This window comes from Felis catus, chromosome B2 (genome assembly GCF_018350175.1).
Source record: "Felis catus isolate Fca126 chromosome B2, F.catus_Fca126_mat1.0, whole genome shotgun sequence".
NCBI lineage: Eukaryota > Metazoa > Chordata > Mammalia > Carnivora > Felidae > Felis > Felis catus.
The window spans coordinates 146148623-146170846 of record NC_058372.1 but is presented as its reverse complement, the minus strand read 5'-3'; the positions used below and the strand labels follow the sequence as shown (position 1 = coordinate 146170846).

At 40.9% G+C, this 22224-nt stretch overlaps 1 protein-coding gene and 1 long non-coding RNA gene across 3 annotated transcripts in view; one reads left to right on the top strand and one right to left on the bottom strand.

Moving 5' to 3' along the window:
• PACRG (parkin coregulated) overlaps nucleotides 1-22224 on the bottom strand; it is a 513250-nt gene that overhangs the window by 76324 nt on the left and 414702 nt on the right. The gene's annotated exons all lie outside the window — the stretch shown is intronic.
• Nucleotides 6830-21049, top strand: LOC111560550. 2 transcript variants are annotated; one of them, XR_002742546.2, is made up of 2 exons: nucleotides 6830-6939; nucleotides 18661-21049. It is a non-coding gene; the product is annotated as an uncharacterized LOC111560550 (long non-coding RNA). The 2 variants fall into 2 exon arrangements; XR_006598639.1 differs by lacking the exon at nucleotides 6830-6939 and adding an exon at nucleotides 8237-8287.

Here is a 22224-nt window from a genome sequence, read left to right as displayed (position 1 = left end):
GAGCAGGGGAGGGGGAGAGAGAGAGAAAGGGAAAAAATCCCAAGCAGGCTCTGCACTGTCAGCCCAGAGTCTGATGTGGGGCTCTATCCCACGAACCATGAGATCATGACCTGAGCAGAAATCAAGAGTTGGATGCTTAACCAACTGAGACACCCAGGCGCCCTTTAATTTATTCTTGATATTCTTTTTTGTTACTTCTTTTTTCTTATGTGTGGTACATGCCTACCATATTTCTAATTTTTTTTTAGTAAAAGTTATTTGGTAATTATTTAAGGTGATATGTCTATTTGTTAGGTCAAATAATCCCAGTGATACTACAGTCTTATTTATTTCCCATTCTGAGCTCAGTAATCATTAACTTTCTCTAAGGCATTCTGATATTACTTCAACTCTATGTGATTTTTCAAAAGTAACATTTTAAGTGCTATAGTCAATTCTCTTAATTACTTGTGATGCATGCAGTCTAGACCTAGTAATTTCATAGATGTTAACATTTATAAATGTTTCCTTATTCATCCGATGTCTGCAGAGCCTACATTATTTCTCAGTAGTTCAAATTTCTTAATTTTTCTTAATTTATTTCTGGCACAAACTGGGCAAATATCTCAGCTCTTTTAGGATTTTCTACTGATTCTACCCTTTCCTCATTATTTGTGGGCTTGCACGAAATGGTTCTTATGAAAGTGGTTTTCTGAACCATACTTTTGTCCACACATTCTTCTTATTGACAGCCACTGCAGTCTCCCACACCCTCACAGCACACTCAGTGAGGCAGCTGATGGTGATGGATCCTGGGGAACTTCCATTTCCAGAAGACTGGTCCTAAGAATTCCAACCTATTTCTTTTATAAACACATTAAGTACTGAAATATTCTTTGCAGTGGGTTAGTTTTCTTGACTTTTCAATGAATTCTGTATTCTATCATAAAAGTTCTAAAAATTACTTACCAGTTTATTGTTATAATTTGATCATTTCAATTTATTTATTTATGGAATATGTTCCATTTGGCTTGTAGATTCGGTATCCTCTGCACTGAATTTGAACATGTCTGGGTCACGAGGATGCAGCCCATCTATATACTCACACCCTCAAGCAGATCTTAAGATCTCAGAGCTGTGCTTAGAAAATATTCTTCCATCCCTCGGGGCGCCTGGGTGGCTCAGTTGGTTAAGCGGCCGACTTCACCTCAGGTCATGATCTCGCGGTCCGTGAGTTCGAGCCCTGCGTCGGGATCTGTGCTGACCGCTCAGAGCCTGGAGCCTGTTTCGGATTCTGTGTCTCCCTCTCTCTGCCCCTCCCCCGTTCATGGTTTCTCTCTCTCTGTCTCAAAAATAAATAAACGTTAAAAAAAATATTCTTCCATCCCTTACCAGCTTGGCCGTGCAAGTTCCTAGGGCCTGGGGTCCTTGGCTCTTCTCTCCAATGCACTGAGCCTGGAGGTGGGGCCATTAACAGGCACAGTCTTCCCTGCCATCAGTGTCTGAATAACACTGAAATCTGAGTTTTCTCTAAATCCCATGAAATGAAGTGTTTTTCCTGTACAGCACACACTGGCAAGGATATCACAGAGTTTTGCCTTTCTATGGAATCTTATTTATTTACTTCTTCTTGCTTATTTAAAACTGCTATTATTTTTAAATAGTTGCCTTGACTACAAGGGAACTTATAGCCTTCCTTTCCTGGTCATCAGATTGAAGCACAAGACTCTGGAATCTGTGTAAGACACACTGTGCATCCATGATTCCTCAGCCCCGTGCTTGAGTCTTTAGCAATAAATGGCAATGTTACTAAAAGGATGATGTGTACATCATGGAGTCGCTGTGAGGACAGGAACCCACACGTGGATAGTTACCCTTACTGCCCACGCGGTTACCACTCCTTCGACTCCCTGATTTAGACCCTGGAGGTGAAGCAGTTTTCTGAGGATTCCTACCTTCAGGCTCCATCTTATTTGGGGAACACAAGAACAAGGAAACAAAGGTCCAAAGAACTAGGGAAACACAACTCTGAATAAAATGTGGGGAAGAAGAATATTTATTTTATGAGGCAATATTTACTTATAAGGTAATGAAATGCTTTCTAACAGATGAGGCAGACCAGCTCCATCGTTTTCTTATGGATTTTGCCTTCACAATACTGGCTTGTCATTAAGGCTTTTCCAATAGCAATCTGCAGATAGTAATGCTTGTTTTATTCTTGGACTATATCGTTTCCTCTTATTTTGTCTTGCGTCTAATGTGATGTTGTCAGAGCAAGGGAGCGAGTGGGTCAGGTCTCCCCCTCTGATGTCAGCCTGGCTCTGCCGCTCACCTGTTGACCTCTCCAAAGTCATAAGCCACCTCTAAGCCTAAATTTCTCTCTCAAAAATGGATAATAGCACCAAAAACCATAAAATACCTAGGAACAAACCTAACCAAAGAGGTGAAAAATCTATACACTGAAAACTATAGAAAGCTTATGAAAGAAATTGAAGAAGACACACACAAAAAAGGAAAAAGATTCCATGTTCCTGGATAGGAAGAACAAATATTGTTAAAATGTCAATACTACCCAAAGCAATCTATATATTCAGTGCAATCCCTATCAAAATAACACCAGCATTCTTCACAGAGCTAGAACAAACAATCCTAAAATTTGTATGGAACCAGAAAAGACCCCAAATAGTCAAAACAATCTTGAAAAAGAAAACCAAAGCAAGAGGCATCACAATCCCAGACCTCAAGCTGTATTACAAAGCTGTAATAATCAAGACAGTATGGTACTGGCACAAAAACAGACACTCAGATCAATGGAACAGGGTAGAGAACCCAGAAATGGACCCATAAACGTATGGCCAACTAATCTTTGACAAAGCAGGAAAGAATACCCAGTGGAATAAAGACAGTTTCTTCAGCAAGTGGTGCTGGGAAAACTGGACAGCGACATGCAGAAGAATGAACCTGGACCACATTCTTACACCATACACAAAAATAAACTCAAAATGGATGAAAGACCTCAATGTAAGACAGGAAGCCATCAAAATCCTCGAGGAGAAAGCAGACAAAAACCTCTTTGATCTTGGCCGCAGCAGCTTCTTACTCAACAGGTCTCCAGAGGCAAAGGAAACAAAAGCAAAAATGAACTATTGGGACCTCATCAAAATAAAAAGCTTCTGCATAGCAAAGAAAACAATCAGTAAAACTACAAGGCAACTGACAGAATGGGAGAAGACATTTGCAAACAACATATCAGATAAAGGCTTAGTATCCAAAATCTATAAAGAACTTCTCAAACTCAACACCCAAAAAACAAATATCCATTGAAGAAATGGGCAAAAGACATGAATAGACACTTCTCGAAAGAAGACATCCAGATAGACAACTGACACATGAAAAAACGCTCCACATCATTCATCATCAGGGAAATACAAATCAAAACCACGATGAGATACCACCTCACACCTGTCAGAATGGCTAACATTAACAACTCAGGCAACAGCAGATGTTGGCGAGGATGCGGAGAAAAAGGATCTCTTTTGCACTGGTGGGAATGCAAACTGGTACTGCCATTCTGGAAAACAGAATTTTTTTTCCCTTAAAAAATTAAAAATAGAACTACCCTATGACCCAGCAATTGCACTACTAGGTATTTATCCACGGGACACAGGTATGCTGTTTCAAAGGGGCACATGCACCTGGCCCATGTTTATAGCAGCACTATCGACAATAGCCAAAGTATGGAAAGAGCCCAAATGTCTATCAAGGGATGAATGGATAAAGAAGATGTGGTATATATACACAATGGAGTATTACTCAGCAATCAAAAAGAATGAAATCTTGCCTTTTGCAACTACGTGGATGGAACCAGAGGGTATTATGCTAAGCAAAATTAGCCAGAGAAAGACAAATATCGTATGATTTCATTCATATGAGGACTTTAAGACACAGAAAAGATGGAACACAAGGGAAGGGAAGCAAAAATAATATAAAAACAGGGAGGGGGACAAAACATAAAAGACTGTTAAATATGGAGAACTGGATGGGTTGTGGGAGGGGGGATGGGCTAAATGGGTAAAGGGCATTAAGGAATCTACCCCTGAAATCATTGTTGGACTATATGCTAACTAACTTGGATGTAAGTTTTAAAAAAATTAATTAATTAATTAAAATAAAAAAATGGGGATAATAATGAATCTTACTTTTTGGGGAAGATTGAGTAAAATAATCCAGGTAAGCCTTTAGGATGATAGTTGGCACTTGGTAAACACCCAGTATATTTTAACCATTATTAGTAATGACAATAATGGCATTCCAGATACTATTTGTAACATTTATATGCAATCATCAACATTTAACTTCTCTGGATGTTCTGTTAAGAAATATAATGAGGGGCGCCTGGGTGGCGCAGTCGGTTAAGCGTCCGACTTCAGCCAGGTCACGATCTCGCGGTCCGTGAGTTCGAGCCCCGCGTCGGGCTCTGGGCTGATGGCTCAGAGCCTGGAGCCTGTTTCTGATTCTGTGTCTCCCTCTCTCTCTGCCCCTCCCCCATTCATGCTCTCTCTCTGTCCCAAAAAATAAATAAACGTTGAAAAAAAATAAAAAAAAAAAGAAATATAATGAAAGAAAAGATATGCAAATGTGTATCTCCAAATCACACCTATGTTTGGAACTTTCAAAAACTGTCCTGTGGTTTTAAGTGCTGGATGCAATTTCTGTATTTAAGTCAGGGTATGATATATTATAGAGAATCTGTGGTACTCTGTGAGTTTCATAACCACCATCTTTTCCTACATTATTTCTGCTGCTTTAAAGCTGGGCTCTCCAGCTTACATTCTTCTCCTGTTCTGGAGTCTCCTGTGGTGGAGGGACGAGGGTGAATCATGAATCTCCACCTGGGTCCCACTCGTGCTAACTTAGCAGCGAGCCTGGGTGCCCTGGCACCAGGGCTGAGCACCGAGGACCACAACTCCTGGATAAAGGAGGTAATGTCCGAGAAAGCCCATAGAAAGTGCTCTCCAAACATAGGAGCTATGATGATAAAGACGGAGCCTTTCCTCTCCTTCCTGCGTGTCCCATCCAGTCCCCGGTACTGGCTCCGTCTGTGGCAGAAAAATGCAATTCGCTCTGCATATGTTTCAAGCTCTTTCTGTGCCCATCTCTCATCTAGATATCACTGCAGTGAAAAGACAGAATCCTTGACCAGAATGGGGCTCACCCTCTAGAGCAGGGGAGAGGTAATAAGCTAATAGTTGACAATGATTTGATTACAAATAGTCATGTGAAGGAGAATAAAGCGAGGGAAGGGATAGAGTCCCTGGGAAGAAAGAAGAGCTGCTTTTCCATAGGATGGTCCGTAGAGGCCATTTGGGGATGGCTATTTGGACAGAGATCTGAACAACGGTGTGCACCTTGGGAAGGGCTGGGAGAAGGAGGGTCCAGGCCAAAAGTCTAAATCATAATTAGCTTGAGTAGGAAATTACCTGGGTGTTTCTGAGGAGCAGGGAAAAGGCCAGCGTGTGTGGGATGCAGGGAGTGAGGCAGAGAGCAGTGGGGAGCAAGGCCGCACAGGCAGGCAGAGTTGGAGGCGCCCTTTGGGGATGCAGGTTTTATCTGAGAGCAACAAGAAGCCACGGGGAAGTATTCAAGCAAGGGAGTGGTGCCACGTGACTTATGTGTTAAAAATGTAACCCTGGAGAGGCTCCTGGGTGGCTCATTGGGTTAAGCCTCTGACTCTTGATCTCAGCTCAGGTCTTGATCTTAGGGTTGTGAGTTCAAGCCCCACATTGGGCTCCATGCTGGGCATGAAGCCTGCTTAAACAAAACAAAACAAAACAAAACAAAACAAAACAAAACAACAGTAGCCCTGGATGTTATGTGGAGAATAGACTTTCAAGCATTAAGAGTGGAAGCAAGGAGAGACTCGAATGCTCCTGCAGAAGCCTAGTCAAGGCTGTGGAGGCTTGGGAAGCTATGTGTGTCTGAGTGGAGTGTGAAGTGACTGGCTTCAGGATATGTTTTGAGGAGAGCATCACAAGGCTTGCTGATGGTCTGGGGTGCCACTTGAGGACAGAGGAGAGTGAAGGATGATGTTTAGGGTTATGGCCAACCTGGTGTCATTGACCGAGATGGAAATTTGGGGGAGAGATAAAGAGTTGTGTGCCAGAAGTCATGTTTGAATTGCCTATTTAGATAGCCAAACAGGTGAAATGAGTAGGCAGGTGTTTCTACAAATTAGAGAGATGGTTAGGGCTGAGCATACACATCATCAATTCAGTCATCTGTATATAAAGTGGTTTAAAACTGTGAACTAGAACAGAGTTGCACAACATAACAGGCACTATTTTGTACCAGGTAAGTGTCTATTGGGAAGGGTTGTTCTTTGCATTGTAGGATGTCTATAGCTGCATCGCTGGCCTTGACACCCTACATGCCCATAGCATTTCCTAAAGCTGTGACAAAACTGTCTCCAGAGATTGCCAGGTGACCTCCATAGGGAGAGTTGTTGCAAGGTGCAGCTGGAGAAGAGAGATGGCCTGAGCTGGAGCCCCCGTGGCCTGTGGAGCAGAGGAGCCAGCACAGGGTAGGGGGCAACCAGTGAGCTGGCAGAGAGGGGACACTGGGAGTCTGTGTCATAGCAGCTGGACTGGTTACAGTCATTGAGAATTTGAGTAAGATGAGGAAAAAGCACTGACCACTGGGGTTGGCAAGATGCAGGGTCTCAGGGACTTAACAAGACAAATCTTAATGTGATGGAGGGGACAAAGAGCCATTGACTGGGGGATGACGAAGTGGGGCGGGTGTGGAGAGATGACACAGGAAGCGCGGTCAGCCTTTTGGAGGAGTTTTGTTGAAGAGAAAAACAGAGAAATGGTGTGATGAAGAAAATGGAGAATGTGGGTAGGAAGGAATTTTTTAAACATGCACTGGAGAGTGGAATCATTACAGAAATGAAGTCCTTGGGTAGGTGGGAGAGGGTGGGTTTCAGGACTTGAGGGGCTGACTTTAGATAACTGCACCAGGGCACTGTGTCTGTATTAGGATGGGATGCCGGATATATGGGTGCAGATGTAGGTAAGTTGGTATATGTTTTGCTGGGAAGGTGTGTTAGTTCTCGCGCGATGTTTCTGTTTTCTTAGGAAAATAAGAAGCTAATTTATTAACAAAGGAGGAATGAAATAGTTGCCGAAGAAAGGGCAAATATGCATTCCCTAGGAATAGGCAGGCAGCGTGTTGCCTGTCTGAGCTGTATGGTTCTGGGCTTTGGATCACAGGTTTGCTCTATGGTTGGGCTTCTCCCTGCACCCAGGCCTTCTTGTTGGGGCTCTGATATCCACCTAGACCTGCCCACACTCTCCGACCCACTCCTGTCTCGTCTCTTTTCAGGCTGAACTCCTGGTGTAGGTGGGTGGATTTCTTGAGTCTGAGCCACCATTTGGAGCCTTTCTGGCATTATACCTAGAGCCCTAGGGCTGCACCCCTAGATTCTGCAGGGAGGCTAAGCCCTCACTTAGCTCACCCTCCACTGCTAGCCTGAGTCTACCCCATTGCACAGGTGCCCTCATCCCTCCCAGTCCCATTAGGACTTGGAGGAAGTTTTGAGTGAAAATTGGGAAGATTCAGGTTTGTAAAGGCACGTTAGTGGAGTACTAATGGGTCTTTTAAAGCTCCTCATGGGGAACAAAATTCTGTAGATACAGCAAATATAAATGATCATTGTTTTTATATGGATTATTCAAGGATTTAATTAGATGAGGAAAGTCGAAAGCAAGCAGATCAAATACTGTAAAGTGCCAGTGCTGGTTAGTAACAGCAGAGCCTTAAAGAATAGGTTGTGTTGTTCTTGGAAGATGGTGCCCTGAGAGTAAAAATAATTAAAATAAGTTGGACTGCAAAGGGAGGAAAAGTATAGCAACATTGCCAGTCATGAGTTTTACATTCTTACAATATTATCACTGCATAGTGTATGCTTGTGTGTATGTATGTGACTGTACGTATGTGTACGTGTGTGCATGTCTGTGTGTATAAACAGAGGATGGTGGAGGGTGGGTGGGTTTGTTTGTGGAGGGATCTTTGTTCTTTATTTTTTAGTTTTATTTGTTTTATTTTATTTTATATAGAGAGGGCACAAGTGGGGGAGAGATGCAGAGGGGGAGAGAGAGAGAATCCTAAGCAGGCTCCACCCTCAGTGCAGAGCCCAACACGGAGCTCAATCCCACGACCCTGGGATCATGACCTGAGCCGAAACCAAGAGTCAGACGCTCAACCGAATGAGCCACCCAGGTGCCCCTGTGGAGGGATATTTGAAGCGGTAAGACTTAACTTTGATTTTCGTAAGCCATCAGGCTCTAATTTATGTTTTACATTTCTTCTTGTATTTCTCATCTAGCCCAGCTCTACATTGAGTTTCCAAGCATTTATAAATATTTCCCATAAAAATCTTGCCTTTGTTCCTCTTAGTTTTCTCCCCCCCCCCTTTTTCTTGATGGCAGTGCTATGAATCCGATGATGCCAAATCTCTTTTGCCCCGTTCTCCATCAGGCTTTGGTATAAGTTCTTCTGCTTCAGGCTCCTTGACCATGTGAAAGTCCTCCCGCCTCCAGCTATCACCCACATTCTCTCCCCTTGGGGAAGAGATACCTCTTTGCTGCTCCCAACGTTAGTCTCTGCATTGTCTCCAGTGTCCTTTTCCTTTAATGCAAGTGGACAGGAAACTGGTTCCGTATACTTTTATAGGAGTTGGCTCTCTCGTCTCCAGTTAAATGTTGGGGGTCTCCAGGATCCTACCAGTGACCGTTTTTTCTTAATTTCTTTGTGATCTCATTACTAACACAACCATGCAGGTGGTTGTCTTTCCAGCCCAGGTCTCTCATAAATATCTCTAAGACATATATTCTATTTTGCTTGTTGGCTGTGTCCACCTTGAGGTACCATAAGCATCATAAACTCAACATACCTAAAACTAAGATCATCATATTTCCTCATTCTTTTTCTGAATTTAGTACTTGGTTAATGGCATTAGTACTTAGTCAAGGAAAGTGGATCTACTAAAATTGACTCCAGAGGAGACAGAAAACAGACTAATAGCAATGGCTGATGTTACCAAAGCTACTAATATATTACATTTATTTATTTATTTATTTATTTATTTATTTATTTATTTATTTTTAGTTTTTGGGAAAGTGCAAGTGGGAGGGATGCAGAGGATCCGAAGTGGGTTTTGCACTGACAGGCTGACAGCAGCGAGCCTGATGTGGGGCTCTAACTCATGTACCGCAAGATCATGACCTGAGCCATAGTTGGATGCTCAGCTGACTGAGCTACAGAGGTGCCCCAATAAATGACCTTTAAAAATATGCCATGCCTAGATGGGTTTAGAAATGAATTAATTCAACTTTCCATGGAATTACTATTCCCCATAAACTCTATTAAAAGGAAGAAGCTTCCATAATTTTTTCTTTTAAATGATCATAGCATACCGCTGAGACCAAAACTTGACAGAATACCTTTAACTTAGATAATTATTCCATTACACAATTTTAGTAATTATTAAAGAGATATGGTAATGTATTAGAAAAACACACCACAACCTAAGTGGCATTTATTTCCTGAATATATAGGTGGACCCATAAAAAATTTATAAAGGGGTCAAATGAATACACAGTAGTAAAAGTTAAAGGAGGCAAATTAGGTAAGTCATATAGGAGATATCAAAAGAGGCATTTTGAAAACACTGACATTCATTTCTGATGTTAAAAACTTTTTGGATAAGCATTGATAAATACTTTTAAGTCAGCATTAGGCTTAATGGTAAAACACTAAAAATATTCCTAGTAAAATGTAAAACAAGACAAGAATGTTGACCATTGCTACAACTATTTAAAATTATTAGCAAAATTTTAGGCAATGATGTTAAACAAGAGAAATAAATAAAAATATTAGAAGGAAGAGTTATGCCATATTTTGTAGATTTTGTGACTATTAACTAGAAAATATAAAGTGAATCACCTAAAAAAACTATTATAAATAAGAGAATTCAGTAAGATTGCAAATATACATACTACAGTTGCAGTATGTATAAAGAATAATATAAATAATAATTGATGGGAAAGTACAGTAACAAAAAATGGAAGGAAGCAAGTCATTTATAATAGCAAAACAAAGATAATGAAACAGAAAATGATAAAATACCTATGAATGAATTGAAAAGGAGATGTATAAAGTTATATAAAGAAAGCTATACAACTCTATTGAAGGACTTAAAGGAAGGCTTGAATATATAGTACTTGAAGTGTAACAAGTCCATTTGGAGTGTCCCATAGATTCAATGGGGCTTTTTATGGGCAGTCAGAAAATCTAGCTTTCTTATGAGAAGAAAAAAATAAGGAAACATAAACATGTGAGAATAGCCTGCCAGATTCTGGAAAGAAGGTAAATGAATAGCAACTGGCTGCAGAAAATATTAAAACTCTGCTGTCCAATTTGGTGGCCACAAGCCACATCTGGCTTTTTGAAGTATACATTAATTAAAAATAAATAAAATTAAAAAATTCTGCTTCTCAGTCAAACTAACAACATTTCAAAAACTCCGTGTGATGAATGGCTTACTATACTGAATAGAAAAGCAGAGAACGTTTCAAAGGTTCTATTGGACACTGCTCTATTAAAACATACTATTTAACTTTAACGATGAAAACAGTTTGGAACTGGAGAGGAAACGGTTAGGAAGAGACCTGAGTCCATAATCCAAATAATGTGGAAATTTGTAGATTGTGATAAAGGCTGCTTTTCAAAGGTGAAGAAAAGAGAGGCTATTTTTTAGGTGATGTTGGGACAACTGACTAACCATTTGAAAAAATATATGGCTGGATCTTTATCTCTTTATATACACCAATATAAATTCCAGATAGAACAGAGATATAAAATGTACAGACAGAACAAACAAAACCTCTAATGTTCTAGAAGAAAAGATCAGTGCATTTATTTATAAACTTGAAGTGGGGATATTTGCAATTGCATATAGTTGGCATAAAGCTAATTTACAAAAATCTCCTAAAAATCAATAAGAAAAAGACAACCAAAACAATAGAAAAAAGAATGTAAATAGGGACTCTGTATGAAAATTAATATGTATGTCTAGTAATCATATGAAAAGATACTCAATCTCGGTCACTGAGGAAGGAACACCCTAAATATTTTAGTGTACATTCCCTGCAAACAAGGACATTCTCCTACATAGCCACAACACAAACACTGCAACCAGAAAACTAATATTGATATGTTAATACCACCTAATCTGCAACTCCATCCAAATTTTGCCAATTGTCCCACTGACATTCTTTACAGCAAAAGGCTCCAATCCAGAATCATGTGTCCTATTTAGTTGTGACGCCTCTTCATTCTCTATCTGGAACAGTTTTTCCCCGTTGACTTTCATGCCCTTGATATTTTTAAAGATTACAGGCCAGTTACTCTATAGAATGTTCCTCAGGGTGAGTTTGTCTGATATTTCCTAATGATTAAATTCAGATTTTATATTTTGGCAAGGATGTCACATTGCATTCTATCAGGTGGCATATGATTTCGATCTGTCCCCTTATTGGTCATGTAAACTTTGATGTTTTGATTTAGGTTATGCCTGCCAAGCATCTCCATGATAAAATTGCCATTCTTCCCTTGTAATCAAGAAGCATCTTGTAAAGAGATGCTATGAGACTATGTATATCAAGTTCCCTGTCAAACTTTTATCTATCTATTTATTTATATTCATGGATTCATCCAATTCCTAACCTCTTCAATGGCTTATACTCCATTTTACTACCATTATTTATTTTGATGCTCAAATTGTTCCTGGGTTGGACATTGGGGCCCTTTTAAATTGCCATCTGTGTCTGTTGCACATGTCCCATTTTTCTTTAAGCCCTTCCTTATCTTCCTTCTTCCTTCCTTCTTTCCTCTCTCCCTCCCTCCTTTCTTCCCTCTATAGCTATTTCAGGCTCATCTTGTACTTTCCCTGCCTTAGTCCTGGAATCCACCATTTCTCCAAGAAGGATTCGTTCCTTTTTGGAGAGAATGGTATTTAGAAACCAGAATCTAGGCACTAGTTGTGCTCATTGCTTTTGGGGTGCCACTATTCCCAGCCTCTCAGTGGACAGAACTATACCTACACACAGATAACTACACTACAACCAGACTTATTTCTACACACACACACACACACACACACACACACACACACACACACATACACACACACAAGTCCACACCAATGTTTCTAATTCTAATCCTACACCACAGGATATGTTCTAATTTTCTATCTTTCCAGATATGTACCTCCCTTGGCTCCTGTTATCCTTTTTATATTTAGTTATTTGATCTACCTTTGCATGTAACCAATCTCCCACTGTCATCATTGCCCTGCACCCCTCTCCCATCTTGGTGCATATGAATATCTCTTCACTATTCAGACTCTGACACCCCTTGACCATGGCAGGTGAACACTGATTGTGCTGGGCACCACCTAGTGGTTTGGACAAATTATTGGAAGAGGAAGAACTTCCTATCCCACACCCCCTGTTTGTTTATGTCTCTAGTTCCCAACCAAGCTTGAGAGGACTGCAAAACCAAGAGGCTCAAACATTTCAAATGCTTACACACAGCAATTCATTCTGAGGGAAAGAAACCTGGAAACCATCTTTTATTGTAGTAGATATCCATACAAAGCAAAATGTTTTGATGAGTCATTTTATTATGTGCCATTGATGTAAATACTGAAAGTCACAGTATTCGTTCTTGTCCAAAGAGTTTTTTTTAAAGTTCCATTATATAGACCTGTGCCTAGATTTAAGTTATAAAAATACTCAATCAAACATGGTAAAGTTCTAAATTCTCATGAAAAAACTTGTGAATGTCAGCTTTACATTTTTGATGGCTAGGATAAGAAAGAACATTTTGTTCACCATGATACGTTTTAAAACAATTATTTAGATTGACTTCAAGTGTCTGCTCCTTTAATCTATCAAACAGCAACTCTATTGCATGGAAAACATTACTGGAAGCCAGCATTAATATTTTCACTAAGCTAAGGAAGGGGAGTACACAGGATTATGAAATGTCCCTGGTGCGATGTGAGGTAGTTGCATAATTTGTACATAAACATTAAAGAATCACCACATTGCCTGGGGAAGAATTTTTACTCTGTCAAAAAAAGGTCAACTTTAAGTGTTGCTGTCATAATGACAGTGTTAAGAGCCAAAGGGATTTTTTTTTAAAGAGAGAAAGTTTCTGTGATTAGAACCTATCATACAAGCCTAAGGAAAAAAAAATTAGTATCATCAAACAAGGCTCTAGCGAAGTAACAAAGAGTTTAATTAAGTTAGTATTCCTTGAAGAAAGGCATTTTTACCGTTTCAAAACTTTAGTTTCATTTACATCCTGATTAGTTAGATAGGGTATGGGACTGCCCAGGATGAGGAGAGTTGACCAGGTCAACATTTGGACTCCTGAAACAAAATGCCTTCTCTTCCCCCTAAACATGGCTATTCAATGACTTAAATAGTTTGCAATGTCTTATTTAGTATGTCCTGTATTTGGCATTATTCTAAGAGGGGAATTCTTTAAAAACTCAGTGTTGTATCACTCAGTACAAACTGGGTACACTATGAACTAATACTGTTTCATTTCAGCATAAACAAGGGGAACAGGTACATGAATTTAATTGAGAGTCTACTCCTAGCTTGAATCCAGACATTTAATGGCTGCTTTAATGTGCCTTAATTCAGTCTCCTCGACATACCTCTGCAGTAGACGTCATCCATGTGCTGTGGAAGAGAGAATTAAGGCTCAGAGTTTATTGTTGACAGCAGCAAAAGTGGCTGCACCTGGTGGGGCCCTGACCTTCTGAGCCCATGTCTAGCTTACTCTCCACTCTGGTGGTCTCTGCTTTATTCTTTTTTTTAAGTTTATTTATTTATTTTGAGGAAGGGGGGGGGGAGAGAAAGAGAGAGGAGAGAGACAGGGACAAGGAGAGAATAGAGAGAATCCCAAGCAGGCTCTGCACTGTCAGCACAGAGCCCGATGTGGGGCTTGAACCCATGAACCACGAGATCATGACCTGATCCAAAGTCAAGAGTTGGATGTTTAACTGACTGAGCCACCTAGACACCCTGTGTCTGCTTTATTCCTGATGGGGATATTTTTAAATTATATCTATCTATCTATCTATCTATCTATCTATCTATCTATCTATATCTATCTATCTCACATTTTGTCCTCACATTCAACAGTAATTGTAGACTACTAAGTACTTGGCACTGTATTACATTTTATTTTTTTATTTTATTAAAAAAAATTTTTTTTAACGTTTATTTATTTTTGAGACAGAGAGAGACAGAGCATGAACGGGGAGGGTCAGAGAGAGAGGGAGACACAGAATGGGAAGCAGGCTCCAGGCTCTGAGCCATCAGCCCAGAGCCCGATGCGGGGCTCGAACTCACGGACCGTGACATCTCGTGACCTGAGCCGAAGTTGGACGCTTAACCGACGGAGCCACCCAGGCGCCCCAGCACTGTATTACATTTTAGAAGGATACTGTGCATTGTGGAAAGGATAGAAACTTGGTATAAAAATATCTAAACTTCTTTAATAGTTCTAGGAATACTTGAAAAGGAATGTATATGGATTACAGACAAAGTCCATTGAAGAGGAGCAAATTAAGATATTATGCTGGCCTTCTTTTTATATTCTCAGTATACCTGCCTGTTTACTCTTCTGACTGATATGTTACCTTTAATAGTATTTAAAAAAATATATATGGAATAATAAGCTATGACTTTCATGGGCATCACACATTTCACAGCAATAATGATCCTTATGAAGATGTTGGCCAGCAGATAAATTAAAGCATTCGGTTGAGAACTGAGGTCCCTCTATAGGCACAGTCTGATGATCTTACAGACTTTTAGGTGGCTTGGCTCAAGGACTGCATACATTGTGGAATAGAATGTTGATTTAATAGATTGTCTCAGCCTTGTTTTACTGCTGAGTCACAATGGCTTTTTCAAGAAAAATTAAAAATGTGAAACTATACATTTGTGTGTTACAGACATATGGAATAACCTTGAACAATTGTCAGTCGTGAATTTACAATGTCATCTTTCCTTTGTGTCATATGCTTCCTATCAAATTATGGTTTGAATGTGTGGGGGCCTTGTTCAAGTATTAACTAGGGTGATGTATGTTTATTTCATGCATTATGTAAAAAAATCAATATGAAGGAAATTAAAAATCTCAGTAGAGTCATAATATTACTCTAAAATAAACATTATGTAGTAGTTGTCTCATTTTGTGCTATCCTCATCTGTGAAATTAGGTAATCCCTGTACCAGAACCTGTCAATACTAACAAGAATTTGTTGTTTGTACCATTCCATCTCTACTCTATACCCAACAATTCACTGTAGTGTGTGTGTGTGTGTGTGTGTGTGTGTGTGTGTGTGTGTGTTTACTATAGATTTAGGAAATGATCAATGACAAATAAAATGCTAGACCAACTCACAACTACTATCAACCTTACCCACCAAAATCTATCTTCTGGTTCCTTCTCAAAGTTCCACCTTCACAGTGAGGTGGGTTGTCACATTGATACTGTTTAGATCTCCTTCAGCTACTCTTTATTAAGGCTACTGACAAATTTGGATGATAAGATGCTCTATTTCAGGGCCACTCATCACACTTGCTGATAAACGCTAACAATAGTTCACTGTGTACTTCCTTCACTAAATTCACCCAACTCCTTGTCAACAGGGAAACGTGTCAGAAAAATGTACCTACTATTGCTCACAACCTTATTTAGTAAATGCACTTGAGCCCCAGGCTATAGATTACTTTGACTTGTGCTTCTATTTGTAGCTACTCACAGACATAGCTTGTCTATCCACCCCTGTTAGATCTTTTAAAGAAAGCCTAACACAAAAGAGGAAAATTGGAATAAATTAGGAGAAAAATATCCTCTCATGTTCGCTAACGCATTTTTCTGCTTAATAATCTCACGTTAGACATTAGATAAATGTTTTCGGTAGAAAGTGCTTTTATGTCTTTTTCTCTTACAAGCGTTGTGATATCAATTCTAAGAGATGTTAATTCACACAGTGCAAGGTGGATATTTACATTAAGGAAATACATGTCCAGAACTGTTCCTTTCTCAAAATTAGTTCATATTTTATTTCACAGAAAGAAAAAAATATATATACATTTGGATTGTAAGTAATATTTTAGCATTCTTTTTGGGAGCCACTGCACTAAAATCCTAGAGAGCTATGCCAAAAAGATGAAATCCTAAGGTAGGATCGGCCAGAGCAGTTCAAAAACCAAGAGCATGTCAAAAACCAGCTAAACAAAATGCATATTTATTTGTTATTTCTGTACTTTTTATTGACAACTGATTGATATATAGGAAATTCTAATTTTAACATAACAATCTAACAATTTTTTTTAAAACGACACTTAGCTTCCATTTTGATCTCTGCTACTTTCCTTTTCCTGATTTGTATACTGTTTTAAAAACCACCATTATCACCATTATCTTTAGCCTTGATGGAATGGAGTCTATTATGTCTTAGGAACAGGAAAAAAAAAAGATAAAAAAAAGAAACAGCTCAGAAATAGCCTATGAATAGAAGTTATCTCAAGTCTTTATGGAGTATTTGCTTTATTTAGCAAATAAAGCAAAAATCAACCTTGGACCAAAGTGTGCAATGTCAGCTAGCTTCCTACCAGGGCAATGCCAGTTTAGCTACAGTGGAATTCAAATTGGCTATTAAGTTATGCTCGCATAGACAGTGGCAATATGTTGGACAACTGTGAAGAGAAAACGAAGCACCACTGATGGTCCGTGGCCCCAAAGAGACCATTTCCATATGCTCTCCATCGCCCGACAGCTTTGCAGTCCTATCTCAACTCCTTCTCAGCGACATCCATATGGTAGATACAGATTGAGAGCTTGCCTTTTCTAAGACAGTCAGGTCTCACTTGGTATTCTATTGCACTGAATACTGGTGAACAGTGATTCATAATTTTATTGCAAAAATAAGATTATGAGTACTAGGTCCTTCCACTGTCTTCAAAGAGACAGTTATGGATCCTGGCCATCTTATCTTTTCATGTTATAGAAGGAAATTAGTTGCATGCATTGTAATCTGATCTGAATCAGGTTACCATCTATGCGTTATGTAGCGAGGAGCCAGAAAATAAGAAAAACATATATAACGGGGCCTGCACATCATTGTTTCAAGGTGCTGGTCTCACACATACGCAGAGGGAGTTGAATTTAGTGGAAGTGGCAGGTATATAATGGAGCAAATGTGAACAAAGGATTCTTCTGAGAATGACAAGTAATTTTGGAATTTCTTGAAGTTTATTTATGTTTAAAATTTTAAGCCTTACACATTCATGGCTTTGTTCACTGAACATTTGTTGTTTTCAGACTCGTGAAACACTGGGCATCACCTGTTCCATCTGGCAAAGACTTAATAAGTAGGCAGCGGTCATTATTTTTATTTCAGCAGAGAGACTAACCACAACCTGAATTATAAAAAAAAGGACAAAGGCACAGAATAATTTCTTAGAAGGAGGGCTTGATCTCTTAGTAGGTGATAAACGCCACTTGGGCAGTAGATCACAAAGGAGTGTGTGTTTTTATGCTACTAAAATTTTTTTCATTTAAAGAAATTTCTCATTTTCTACAAAGCTTTTTAAAAGATAGCAGGAACGTTGACAAAGATTTACAATTTATGAAAGAAAAAATGTAAAATCCTAGAGAAATCGTTCAACACAAACCAAACTGTGATGATAGTAAACTCAAACGCATAATAACATTTTTTTTTAAAGGAGTATGGCATTTCACAAATTGAAAATAACAAAAACAGATATTGGCACCTTCTCCCAATGTGACTTCCTAAACTAAGAATTTTATTTTGCATTTCTTTCTTCCGACAGGAATTTGAGATTATGTGTGACTTAGTTTCCTTTTGGGAAACCTAAGAGGCAAGCAGAAATCTCACTCTCGCCCTTAGTTTACCTCCACCTAACAACTCCCCAGGGGCCAAAACATACTGTTCTCTTAAACATTCCTCCAACCCTCTTCCCCCACATCCCCAATTGGCATGCCTTTATATAATCTTTTGCTTTCCTCCATTCTTAGCTCCTGATAACCTGCTATGACTTTTGGCTCTAGGATCTTCCTATTACCTGGTTGGGTATCTCCCAGTTTCTAGGTCTTTTGTGCATTACAACCCCAGGTTCCCAGTGGAACAGAGGCGTTGGAGAATTTATAATGAAAGAATCTGGGACCTCAACGGTCTCTCTCCCCTATCCATTCCAATGTACAAATATTTCTAGAGGAGAAATAGTTTGAGGCCGACTTATGTTAACAGTCCTATCTCCAAACCTTTCTCCAAAAACATGCAAACACAGACCTGGTCTGTGCTCCAGGGCCTATGAGCCTAACCACAAGGAAGAGACCTCCCTTTGGCGATGAGAAACTCCCACACCGACCACAGAATTCAAACCGGGCCTCACTCCATAATTTTAGTTCCTTTGAAGCTCATGATGATTTTCTGAGAAATCACTGTTTGCCACGAAACGGTACGCTCGGTTCGATTTGCGCGCATCTATTTTCTCTTTACAGGAGACTAATTGGCGCACGATCACATCCTACTCAGGTACCAACGCCTTCGACAACTGCATCCCCCCCACGATCCCCGCAGCTTTGCCTAGATGTGCCCCGCATCGCAGGTGCATCACCCAGGAAGAGCTCGTCGGGGCAGCACCTAACTGACAGGTAACTTCGCTGTTTTAGTTTCGAAGTCATTAGTCTTAGGAAGCTGCGAGAGCACGACGGCGCTGACGCACTGCCCACGGCCTTTCCTGAGGAGCTGGCGACACCGCGGATGTGAACGAGCCCAGAGTTTGCTACTCTTGTCCCCTGGACTCAGAAGGAGCGGAATTCTCTCTTCCTCCAGGGCACTCCGGGCCAGATGCACACCGGGGCGGGTGTTACTCGAGCTAACGAACTACAGGAGGAAAAGCAGCAACCACAAACTCGGGCAAACCAAGCTTCTTATCAGAAGAAATCTTCAGAAATGATGGGTTTGATCCACAGCGAGGGCGCTTCCTTCACCTCGGACTGCTTAAGTAAAGCAGTTTGAGCCCAGTGACAACTGACAGGCGAGGAAGGATCTCCCTGCTTTGTGGCTCTCAGCTGTGTCAAGCAGGAGCCTCGGGCCCCAGGGCGTATGCGTGGATCCCCAGGGGCGCCTCAACACTCTGTGGCTCCCCAGACTCTCACTTTTGGAGGTGCCCTCCATGCCCATCAAACAGACCGGAGGTGGAGAGGTGCCCCGGCAGTGAACTCTCACAGCCTGGCGTGGGAGGCTGGCCTCCTACCCACTCCTTAGGAATGCTTTATTTATAACCCGATGCAGAAGTACTTACTGAGGCCCAGATAATCTGGCTTTTTCCCCCCCTCAATTATTCATGAGATTTAGGCAAAATTGCTATTTTTTAATTTCATCTTTTTGGTATAAATTACTGAAATCGCAGGCAAAGAATCCATCCAGGATCTGTTTGCTAGAAGCCTCTCTAGGTTAGCTCCGCATCATTACAACTACTTCTCTTTGAACTTTGAGAATGGAGAATCCTGAAAATTTGACAGTTGGTGGCAATTTATGTAACTTGTTCTATTACTGTTGGCAGAATGTGGGAAAACATTGGAATGAAAATCTGAATCTATAATACACACACACACACACACACACACACACACACACACACGTTTATATAATGTCTCAACAGCAGCAAAAGACAGACGGGACCATGCTGGGACCAGAGAGGGATCCGAGGTCATTTGCTGAATGGGGCTTACCGCTCAGGCACACTTTGTTTTTATTCCTTAGTTATTAATTAGTGTCTACCTACCAGTGAGTACATGAAACTCTGGCCTGCCTCCCTCCTTCCTCTGTGCCCTCTCACCTGCTACCCTGGCTCTGGTGTCACTGGGGACAGCTCTGGTCACCAGCTCCCTAGCACACACATGTCTCCTGAGCTACAGGAACTACAGACCCAGAAATGTTAATTCCACCCACCTCCCCTTGGCCCGCTGAAATCTCTGTGTGTGCGCTCACCATTCCCTCCGCCGGACACCCCTCTACCTTTGCTGGCTACTCCAAGTCTTGCCCTTCAAAGTCCGGCGCCAACCCCACCTTGGGAAAGGCTCCGCCATGACTGCCCTACCTAACTCCTCTGCCTCTGACTTCACAGCTTGGCCTCTAGGAGTGTGGCCATGTCCGTCTCACTAAGCCAATGCTCCTTAGTTATCAAGGGGTAGAAATAGCAACTAACCTTTGTAATGAGCTTTGGATATATAAAGCCTTTGCATACGTTTGACCCTTCGGAGACCCCTCAAGGTGGGTTAACATCCCATTTTCCACACATGTAAACAGAACAGTTCAAGTAGCTGGTCCCAAGTGACACAAGTGATGTGGTGATACTGAGGCTAGGTGAGTCAGATCTACAGGCTCAGGCACTTATAGGGCATGGTATCCCTCCCCACCCCCTCTTGAGTGTGGGGTCTTGGCTCGTTCCTCTCTTTCTCCGCCAAGCACCTGTGGCTGTTGGTAAATATTTGTTGAATTGAACTGGGGCAGGAGGTAGATAAGAAAGGGGTCTGTGAGCTGGGTGATCGAATCCCACGTCATGCTTGAAGGTCACAAGGAAACTCTCTTTACACAGCTAGATCTCCTACAAGCCTCCCGACAAGGGGCTGTTCTCTCTTGTGCCAGAAGCACTTGCATTCCTCTGTGGCTCTGTTTCTAAAGAAACCGGGACGTGGATGTATGCCAGCAGATAGCAGGACTGAGAAACACCCCAGTGTGAAACTACTGATATTTGAGATGTCCTGATCCTTTGAAAAATTACATGTACTAATAAGAATTAATAAAACGTATGCACTCCAGTGAAGTATAAAGACAGGTTTATGATGAACTGTTTCTGTAAATTAAAAGTTTTCAAGAATACTGTTAAAGTATTCATTTTTTTCCCATAATGCTGCTTTAAAAATGTTTTCCCATATGGTTCTGTCACTTTAACTTTCCTTATAATTCTTTTACGAACTGTAAGTTAAGAAATAATAAGTGTAGTTTATGGAAAACTCTTGTTCTCCAGAGTGTATGAAAGCCTTGTCATAGGAGGATTAGAAATGTTAAGACAGTACTCAGAGGACAGAGACTGCTGACAGGCGGGGCGCCCATATTCTGCTGATCCAGCCCAGACCCTGGCTTCTGGGAGCTGGAAATGGCCCAGTGCCCGGGTGTGAGGCCGCTCAGGAATGCAGGTGAAGCGGTGCGTACTCCAGTGTCCCAGCACAAGGACATATCACAGGTCGACCAGCCATCCCAGATTTAGCACTGAAAACCCTGCATCCTGGCAGACTTCTCAGTCTGGAGCAGACCAGGAAAGTTGGCCACCCCATCAAGGTGCTATCCAGAACAAGGATCATAAAAGAATGTTGAAGCTACTGAGGATTTTTAGTGCTCATTGGTTTACCAATCACTATTATCAGGCCTTCTTCTCACTTTGAGCAACAAAAGGTTAACATTTGACCTCACTTAGGAAAAAGAGTCTCGCTGCAGTTCTATCAATACATCTGGAATGTCGCTCATGCAATCCAATCCTTTTTCCTCTCCTACTCATGGCTATGTGCTGCTCGGAAAGTATGCATGAACTCAGAAGTATGTGACACGTGCCCACGTTCATAACCTTGGCGCTTAAAATCCAAGGTTAATGCTATTTGCCTTAGAGTGAGGTCATGCAAATGTTACAGATCATGGAACCAAAAGTCATGTAGACATTGGGACAGTTTGTGTGTGTGTGTGTGTGTGTGTGTGTGTGTGTGCGCGTGTGTGTTGGGGAAGAAGGGTCTCATCCTGAGGGTGATGCCTGTGTCCTAGTTTCTGACTGCTCCAAGAGAAAAACTCCCTCTTCAGGTGATGCCAAATGTTCTGGGGAACTAGCAGGCCTAGGACTTCCCTTTTTCATGGTAGAAGAAAATAAGTCGTTTTACTTTTTTCTTATCTTGTAAAATAAAAATTATATGTAGACTCAGATCTGGTATCAGTAGAAGAGTTCTCTGGTCTCAGTCTTTATCAAAGTAGGTTTCTTCCCTTTCTGCCCTTCCAAGTATAACACTTCTGGT